Source organism: Topomyia yanbarensis, chromosome 3 (genome assembly GCF_030247195.1).
Source record: "Topomyia yanbarensis strain Yona2022 chromosome 3, ASM3024719v1, whole genome shotgun sequence".
NCBI classification, from domain to species: domain Eukaryota; kingdom Metazoa; phylum Arthropoda; class Insecta; order Diptera; family Culicidae; genus Topomyia; species Topomyia yanbarensis.
The window spans coordinates 35,972,917-35,983,106 of NC_080672.1; the positions used below are offsets into that span (position 1 = coordinate 35,972,917).

General features: G+C 36.1%; 1 protein-coding gene across 4 annotated transcripts in view; it reads right to left on the reverse strand.

Moving 5' to 3' along the window:
- The window catches only part of LOC131690473 (tetraspanin-11), a 67,262-nt gene extending 59,114 nt beyond the window's left edge, over positions 1 to 8,148 (reverse strand). The window contains exons 1-2 of one of the 4 annotated variants that reach the window (XM_058976273.1): positions 7,832 to 8,130; positions 6,690 to 7,003 (exon numbers count right to left, since the gene is read on the reverse strand). The gene's annotated coding sequence lies outside the window, so the exon portion shown is untranslated. Of the gene's footprint in view, positions 1 to 6,689; positions 7,004 to 7,831 lie in introns of all 4 variants that reach the window. The other 3 variants (XM_058976271.1, XM_058976272.1, XM_058976270.1) reach the window with 3 other exon arrangements.
- Positions 8,149 to 10,190: the final 2,042 nt, after the last annotated feature.

Here is a 10,190-nt window from a genome sequence, read left to right on the forward strand (position 1 = left end):
CTTATAACAAGACCAAAGTAAATATTACATGTGTTACGAGGCCATCAGGTAAATGGATTTTAGCTTATCTATTTCGAAAAAGTTTTTTAGGCATTAAAAGTAATCGAAGTAATAATATTGAATTGCTCTTGAAATTTCGGGATTTGGCATTTAGTTCAATCGTTAGTAGAGAAAAAAACAATGAAAGTGCATATTAAAAATAATTTTGACTTGTGTTCCTACTACCCAATTCTCAAGCGAATATTGATATCAGACTAGCTCGCGCTTTTAGCAATACTCCTACGACCGGCTGTTTGGAGTTCAAATTGCTGTAGTTTAGGGAACAACTAAATCACTCTCGATGGCCGGCTATCCAGAGTTTAAATACAAGAAAAATCATAACTAAATATCTTTTTGCTGTGAGTATACGTGTACTCGGAGATTAACCATCCCATCGCATAAAACATATTCATTTTGTGGTCGCATTGCCTGCTTGTGGCGAATCCTAGACCTGTACCTGTCCTTCAATCCAACTCCGTAATACCTATGGAAGCGTCGCTGAGTCGGGGGCCTTCCTTAAGTAGGTATTACATCAACATTTCCTACCCTATCCTAAGTATCGGTGAAGATGGTCGTGGCCGGCAATAACGATTCTCATGCTATTGGTTTACTGAACTCATAAAAGATAAAGTTCATTCCCGATCATTTATCTCACAAGCAAGATGAGTTGAGCTACTTATAGGCAACATGATAATCGTTAGTATGCAATCTACGAATAGCACCGTGCTTCGCAACGCAACGCAAATACAATTTTCTTTTTGAATATGATTCTAAACGCCATTTTCAATCGAAATGCTCATAACAAAAATTTTCTGAAATGTATTAGTTCTCGAGATATTTTAACTTTTGTTTTAACAACACAATTATTTTGTTTTATTACGACCTTTTCATAAGTTATTCGCGTTTCTCCATCAACAATAATAGGTTTTTCAAAAGGCCCATAAACTTTCCTGCAACTTTTCCGTTGGAAATCAGGGCGATATTGTTAAGCATTTAATAGTTACAAGAGAACAACCATAATATGATTCAACTTCAAAGTTTAATCATCAGTCTTTGTGGTTGAATAATATTTTGGTTGCTTTCATGTAACTTTTTTGTTGTAAGTATTTCGATTTAAAATGGCGTTTAGAATCATATTCAAAAAGAAAATTTTATTTTTGACTGCAAATAGTATGAATTATAAAAATATGTCAAAAGTTGTTGTTAGGAAAACTTTTTTATTGAAAGTTTCTCCATGATCCAAATACACTAAAAAGTTGCTTTTACGTATTTAAAACGATAAACATTAGATTATTGACATTTTATGATGGGGTAACGCGAATAACTTTTAAAAAGAGCATAATTACTCGAATTAATTGTTTTTGATGGAGCAAAATTCCAAATATCTCGAAAACTATCGCATTTTGGAAGATTTTTGTTAAATGCATTTTGATTTTAAATAATGCTTAAAATGATATTCTGTAACAATATTACAATTTTGTATGCCAATTTACATGAAATTTAAAAACATGTATAAAGTTATTGTTAGAAAAACTTTTTTACCGATAAGTTCTCCGTCATGCGATTACATTCAAAATGTTTCTTTTCTCTTTAGGTTTTTGTTGACAAAATATAAAAAATTAAAAAAATGGGTTTTTTCGCAATTTTAAGTTTTAACATAAATTTTTATTTTTTTGAAAAATGACATAACATTTTTTTCAGTGTATATTTTTTTCGGACAGAAGTATTCATTCCCTGTAACTCGTTCTCCGATAGTTTTGCTGTATAAAATACAGTAATCGAACAACAAAATTTTGAAATTCATGCACGTAGAAACGTTTACGCCCTTTTGAAAAATTGCTCTTATATCAAAATATTCCAATTACCAGAGAATATCATGGAGATTCATAAACCGAACACACCTGCAAAGTTTCGTTCGAATCGCCGATGGTCATATTTTGCGGTCGGCCGGTTTCTCATGGAATCCCTCATGTGCAGAGTTGTATGAAATAGAAAATGATTGCGGATGTCTTCTGAATATCACAAACACTCATGAGAGATCGTAAATCATGCACTACGAGTCATGAACCAGTTCACAAATCCATGAATAAAATTGAACTATTTCAAGAGCACGAATGGTCTTTCATGAAAATTATACTAGGAATCATGAACGTTGTGTTCAACATGACCGATATATTTTGATTTTGTGAACTAGTTCACTGCCACACGTAGTCAGGTGTGACTATTATATAAGGAATCATTATTCAGTTCACGTTTCTATGAATAAGATTTCATGATTTTGTAAACTATTTCAAGAGCGCGAATGGTCAGTCGCTGGAAATCATAAATCAGTTCACGTATACATGAATAATATTTTTAGATTTTGTGAATTATTACACGAGTTTGAATGGTAAGTCGTGACTACTATACTAGGAATCATGAACCCACTGTGAATATGTTGTGGAAAATATTAGGTAGCAAACTTAACACGTTATCGGTTACCACGATCATTAACGATGAATAATATCTTATTCTTACCTTATCTTAGGTGCTCAATAAAAGTTAAACGGTATGCGATTCTAGTGACGTGATTTTATTCTCTCTGTCGCTTGTATGCCGATCATATGTAGGTAAATCAATCGCAAAAGTTCGTATCGATATTTGCTTTTATTTTTCGCTCTCAAACAGTACTGTCGACAGGAACTTAATGTTGCAACCAGTAGCAACATTTTAGTCTCTTTACATAATTGGTTATGTACATGACGACGTGAATTGCGATGCTACAGCAAAGAGACATCGAAAGGTAATCAGTATGTTTTTCAACAACCAAAGCCATCGTGGCACATATATAGGTAATATTTTTCTCATTATTCATTTGACTGTCACATTAGCAGCCAGCATCAGTAGCAGTAGCGAAGAGTTATTTGCACCATGGCGCCCTGAAAAGGGCGTTGTTTTCGTTGATTCGGTTAAAGTTTGCTTTTTAAGTTGCAAAGACCTTCTTTTGATCTATTTGTTATCACGGCTAGCAATTCCTGCCAGTTCCAATACAATGGCAAGATATTCTCTGCTGCCAGGTAGTATTTCGGCACCGATACGCTGGGCGTAGTGACCTTTTCTCAGCAAACGATGGATAGGAAACTGGAGACCAGCACGAATCTAGCGGGATTTTTGCTTTTCCTTCACTTTTCCTCCTATACGGCGACCAGATGAGCGTATGTTGCCAGTACGAGTCTAACACACGAATCGTGCTGCCTTCGCATACAACCACCAGTTTTGTACTTGATTCGGTTTGCGCTCGAAGCCAAATGCGTAGGTCATCGAATGAAATCAGTTCACTTCCATCGAGAAAGAAGAGGTTCGAACAAAAACTGTTCAAGATTTGCGGCTCGGTGCATGCAATTAGCGGGAACCAATAAGGTATGAGCTGTAGTAAGATGATTAAATATCGAGGTTTTCCGTGTGTGTATGCTAATTTTGACTGATCGGAAATAAAAATAATTGTTGGTGGAGGAAATGATGTTCAAATTTAATTCTTGGTCGACTGTGTAATAGCGCTGCTGAGGGCCAATTAGTTTACCAAATAAATGGTTCTGGGTGGGAGATTTTTGTTAAAATTGGCTCTCGCACAAACTAATTGTTACAGTCAGTTCACGGAGCCGGCTAAATCTTAATAATCACCTTCTCTCCCGATGTTGGAATATAGTCCATCCAATAAGGTTAACTAATAGAATCCGACCATTCCAATCAATTCTACCTGAAGATTAGCGGTTCGTGAGGAAAACTAACGACTGTTGGCGGGGTTCTTTTTTAGGGGTTGTGTTTGACTTCCAGTCTTTCAAATATTTAACAAACGGAATATTTATTTTTCATCCAACGTTTCGGTGGCATGAATTGCGCTTTTTTCAAGGAATCTACAAAAACATTACACTTAGTCAAAATTACATTACAAGAAATATTGATTTTTGTAGGTTTCTTGAAAAAGGCGCAATATATGCCGCCGAAACGTCGGATAAAAAGTAATTTTTTCGTTTGTTAAATATTTCAAAGACTGGAAGCCAAACATAACCTCTAAAAAGATTAGCAGTTCGGTACATGTAATTTGCTTCGGTCGGATATTTAAAAATCGGTTTTTCCATATGTATGCATCTTTCCACCCATAGGAAAAAAAATAATTTACGAAGGAAAAGATTTTCAAATTTAATTCTTTTGGGTGGTTTGATAGTGCTAATAAAGGCTAATTTGTTTGCCAAAGGAAATATTCTCCTGGTGGGTGATTTTTGCTCAAATTGGTCGTGGTTTTTAGCACGGAGCTGCACAAATTAATCCACGAAGATTAATCCTAATAATCACTTTCTCTCCTGGTGTTGACAAACAGTCTTTGCACATGTGACAAGACTTGCTGAAACCGACTGAAATTAATTCGGTCATCGAATGAAATCAGTTTATTTTCATAGAGACAAAAGAGAAGCTTCGAACAAGAATTGTTCAAAATTTTCGGCTCGGTGCATGAAATTAGCGAGAACCAATCGCGAACGAGCTTCGGTCAGATGATTTAAAATCGGTTTTTTGTGTGTATGTGTATGTATGCTATCTTTCACCCATCGGAAATGAAAATGATAGCCTCCGCAAGTCGCGCGTAACGACCCAAATTGACACATCTACCAGCCATGTACAGCTCACAAATATTTCTTTCTCGGTATTGTACAGCCCTCTACTCGCACCAAGCAACCAAATATGAATGATAGTAGAAAAAAAAATCTTTAGCGGACCAATATTTAAAACTTCATCATTTAAGTGCTCGGTTGGTGCACCATATTGACGGCTCTGACCGAGATCAGCTGAAAATTTTCACCATTTCCGAGTAGTTTTCGAAAGATTTTTTAAAACAAGGTTTTTTCGTTATTAATGCATTTTATACATACTCCAAATTTTAATATAACATTGATGAACATATTTTCGACGAGATGGTATAAACATCAAATTATTCCATTAAGTATAATGGAAGTTATTGACGTTCAAAACCTGACGCGGCTGCCACAAGTACTTTTCAATCAACAGCCAGCACCATTAGTGAGTTAGCTAAAAAACACACTTGATACTCGTAAGTTGAAGAAACAAAAAAGAACATCTGATCACGTGATCGTGATCTACCGGGCACCTACTAACATTCGTGTTGTTTTGATTCTTCTACATATTGTAAATATGTGAAAGAACCCTAGCTTCGTTAAGCTAAAAGGGTATGAAAATATGTGAACGAATCACAGCTTCGTTCGGAAAAGGGTTTTAAAGCTTATTAAAATATCTAGTTTTATTAAAATATTTAAGCTTATTGAAATATCTAACGCATTCTTTAAAAAAATTACGAACAAAATGGTGGGCCCTGATGATGGATGGTAACGATCGGTGATTTAGCTGATGTTGGACGGTAGTTTATGCTGGAATTACTGTTTTTTCGTTATGTGTTAGTCTTGGGTACTCACACGCAGTGTTTTGCGTAGCACTTTGATTGTTTACAGTATTAATATGTGGGAGACTGATTATCATATGTACAAAGCGTGGTCTGAGAATAGACAGATCCAGGTCACAGAGTCATGAAGAAAGGAATGGGAACATTGTTGGGAATGCCTAGGAAAGAATTCCTCCATTTGTTATCATGGATGTAGAAAGAAAACTTTTTCAAATTGTGACATTAATTTGGTAATAGCTGCATCGGCTGTTTCTGGAGACAGAGCGTGCTGTCATATCTCTTTAACGTTCGCGGGAATTTTTGTTCTAATTTCCTCACATTCAACAAAGTATTTCATGATGTTGCGTTAAGCAAAGACTTGTGTTGCGACTGTACCGTGGAAACCTATCAGTTTCGTATATGGTGGAATTGAATTGTGTGTACTTTTTATTCTGCAAAAAGCGCTCCACTTCTTCAATGGGGAGCTTATTTTGTAGCTCCTGGAGTCAACAATCACCGTGCAGATCCGCCACAGAAAAACAAACTATAACGATCACTGAAGGTCATCTCGATGATACAATTTCGCCAGACGGAAGGAATTCAAAACACAAAAATCAAACTTAACTTAAGTTAGGTCTTGTGCCCTTAATGCGCAAATTAGTTTAATCTTTTTACCCTTTGGGAGTTAATATGGCATAATGCCAGGCGCTCGGCTCACTAGCTAAAAGACAAGAGTTCGTTTTCACTTTCTCGTCAGCAAACCAGAGCTTTACTCGGGACAAGTCAGTTGCTTTAGACGTTCAAATGTCATGCGAACTGTTTGGATTTTTTGTGTGTCTAGCTGGACACCCAGTTGGTGCTTGTTACTGACGAGATGCAAACGACTGCGTTCATTTTTATGTGGTTTATGCAGTTCACAGCTGGAACTAGAATTCGTTTATAAAGTTAAAAATTGATTAAAAAATACAAGATCGTATATTCGTTTCAACGGTCCGATCAATCAAAAATTCATGATATTTGGAAGGATCGTTCCTTTCGAAAAATGTAACTATGCTAAATTTTGCTCCTCATTAGACTTGCTACAAATGATTTTTCAAAAACCACTGGATCTTAAAAATGTAATAGAAAATCCTTTATTACTACAAGACCTTGTTCCATCAAACTAGTACTGTAACTATAGCAACAGTATATATAAAACTACTCTTCTACCGACATAGCTTACCTGTCTCTGGAAGCGGAATTTTTGTTTGGCCTTGCTACTATGGAAACAGTTGAAGTTTGTTCCGCTCAGCGATGGTTCCTTAAACCCGTGACACAGTAAGTACGCGAACTATGCCTCAACACAAACACCCCAAACACCACTACCAGCAGCAATACAAGTGCCACACGAAGTCGGTGCGTCGGTGGAAATCCTTTCCAATTCAGTGGCACCCACTTGGAGACAAGTTCGCCTTCTACGCTGGAATCCGCTCGCTGAAATCACTTATATTCGGTAACACACCGTCACAAAAGCAATCGGTTTTTTTCTGGTCGTAACTGCAAAAAATGATTTTGTTTTCACTGATAAATACAACCGGGGCTGCTAGACGATTGTTAAAAAAAGTGTTTCACTCCGTATCACCGTAGTTTTGCGGACATGAATATAATTGCCAATAACCGCCGATAGTAAAGTCCGTCAATTGCGTTTTTCGTCTGTTTGTGAGTAGTCATTTCGAGAGGTCGAGAGCAACTTAAACGAGCTGAACTCATTATAATATTACTCAGACTACGTGTAACTTGCAAATAAATGCTTAACGAGGTTTTTATTTTTTATTAAGTATATCTCCCCTAGGTTAGCGATTTCCTCTGATAATGAAACTCTAACCATTGGTTCTCGCCCAAGGAATAATTTTAACATTGAAATTGTTTTCAAATGAAGTCAGGAATAGATAAAATACATGAATGCAACCTTCAATCAAGTGTTTGAATGATGGTGGCGCTTTGCTTGCTAGCAAGCAGTTTGGCTGTATTGTTTTTATTATAAGCATATACGATCACAATAAAAAAGAAGGCCCCACGACTGACCGCGAGTGGAGCAAATAATAACATTACACAATAGTAGGTATATTCGATTTAAATTTTATACACAGTCTGGTAAGGCCAGTCAGAAGCAACGATCGTAGTCGTAGTCACAGCAGCTTCAAAAACACGTAGGTACTACCACAGCAGCGCCTCGATCGTCACTTGGAACACTATAACAACAAAAACAACAACAACAAAAGCCAGCCAAAAATTTACACGGGCTTCGCTACCCTTCTTTTTTCCGTTTTTTGCTGTTTCTGTCAGTTGTTTTTGGTCCCAACTTGCACCTAACCCTACACTCACTGAAGCGCAAAACATCCACCGATATAAATGATCTTCTTCTACCAGCAGCTTCAACACAAGTCACCTGAGAAGTCACAACAACAGCGCTTCCGAAACTGTTTCGAAACAAATGCTAAAAACATGTGCCGCGAATGTCGCGGAATAGCAACTATCAGGCTACCTTTGCTTGAGATGCGTCCACCCACAAAAACGGTTCGAGATCGACTGAGGAGAACCGTAGCCAGTGCGCGCCTGCAAGTTTGAAAGTAAGTTTGGTATCCGTACGTACAGCCGACGCGCTTCGTTACTGGTGGATACTCAGCAAGGCCTCCTGGTAGAGCAACGGCGCCGAGCTGCGCTAGTATAAATGGGTGTTGTGGAATACAAACCCGCACAACGTATAGCAGTATTGTTCGCTCACCTTTTTGTCACGATATGCGGGGAGTCGTTGAGTTGTGGCGAATTGTGTACTATTAGTGAGTACCGTTGATAAGCGAGCGGAATGAGCGTGTTTTTTGAAATTAACGAATTGATTGCATGAAATGTTCTGATCAAGGGGTGCGCTGAGTGGATGGTTCTATATATTTTTTATTCAATTTGATTACACAAGGTAAAATAAATAATAAACTAGAAACTGGAATGTAAAAAATAAAAACTAAAACGTAGAAACTAGAATTTAAGATTTAGAAGCTACAATTGTGAACTAAAACCTAAAAACTACAATATCCAGAAACTACAAAAGGAGAATTATTGACTATTTTTCAATCGTTTCAAAATTGAAGCACTGCTTATTATCCGAAAGTTTCGGTTGTTTCTATCAATAGAGCGGCGTAGTTTCATCAGCTGATTATTTGTTCGACTGATCCCACTTCAAACTTTTTGTTCAATGACGATCTAATAAGTATTGCTGTAACGCCAGGTTGATTGGGTTACGTGTCGTAACGAAAAAGAATAACAGAAAGCTTTATGCGTTCGGCTAAACTTTTCAGCCGATGAGTAACGTCAATAAAGCTTGTGGGTTTTGAGAGTAGTTTTTATCGTTTGGGATACCTTTGTTTTTGCTGTGTATTAAGTGGAAACGAACGAAAACATAAACTCTCAACAAACATATGATTAGGGCATATAAGCCAATTGTCGAAATTCGAACCGTTACTTGCTAATAACAGATGTTGGTAATAAACAAAAGAGAAAAGTTATTTCTTTCATTAACTGCTGTTGACTGTGTTCTCAGTGATACGTTAAGGTGTTAAATATGTTGAGGTCTGCCAAAACATCGATTTTTTAATTCTTTTATCGTAACTTAAGACTGTTATCTTAAATTTTTTGTAGAGATCGGAGCAGTAGACTCAAAGCTATAGCGTTTTTTTCATCTGGCTCCCTTTACGGAGGCGTGACTCATACTTAAAATTTTAAACGCGATTATTTCGAAATCCCAAAAACGTCTTTAAGGTGACTATGATTACCGAAAAAGTTTTCAACCGATCTAAAATCTTTTTTTTAGCTTGTTGGTAATTTAACTACCATGTCTATGTACGATTCCATTTTTTCATCAAAATTTTCATATTAATGTTACAAATTTCCGAAAAAAAAATTCAGGTGAAAATAGTGTTTTTTTTTCGAAAAATCGTCCCATTTTTCCAAAAAAAAATTTCAATTAATCTTTCAAGGACACCACAGGTAGGGGAAAGTGAGGCAACATGAGCACCTTAAGGTTGAAGGCAAATATATCTACAGAAAAACATACAAATAATCCCAAATTGCCCTCTACTGGTACAGTAAAACATATTCTTCACACGCAGTTACTAAACATGCAGAAGAAAATTAAAAATCTTTGAAAATAATCGTTTTTGTTATGATCGATTTTTGGCTTGGTAAAAAGCTTGTGGGGCAATATGAGTAATCTTAAGGGGCAATATGATCATGTCGCAAAATATTATATTTTATTACAAAATTTCAAATTTATTTCACTTATAATTATTAAGAATCATGTTTTCCATTGATTTAGTGACATTTAGTTGCCTATGAAATTCATCTTATAGTTTTTTAACATCATTTTCGTAACTATTAGAATCAAATTTCCATTTTGTTTAAATCATATTTTTGCGAGTTATTTTTTTAAGCAAATATTATTATTCATCGTTCGAAGCAGCTTCAGGTATAAAACGTTTACATATGGATAACTTTTCGGAATTTAGTGCATGAACTCATATGAGATTTGTGTGCTGCTCATTTTGCCCCATGCCGTAGGGCTATTTTCGCAAAATTTTTTGAGGGAGCTATAAAGTCTTGTTAAATTATTTTTTTGTTTGAAATACTTAGAAAGACGTTAAATATTCAGAAGATGTTTGCATTTTTCAATTACCGCACACATACGTCATGC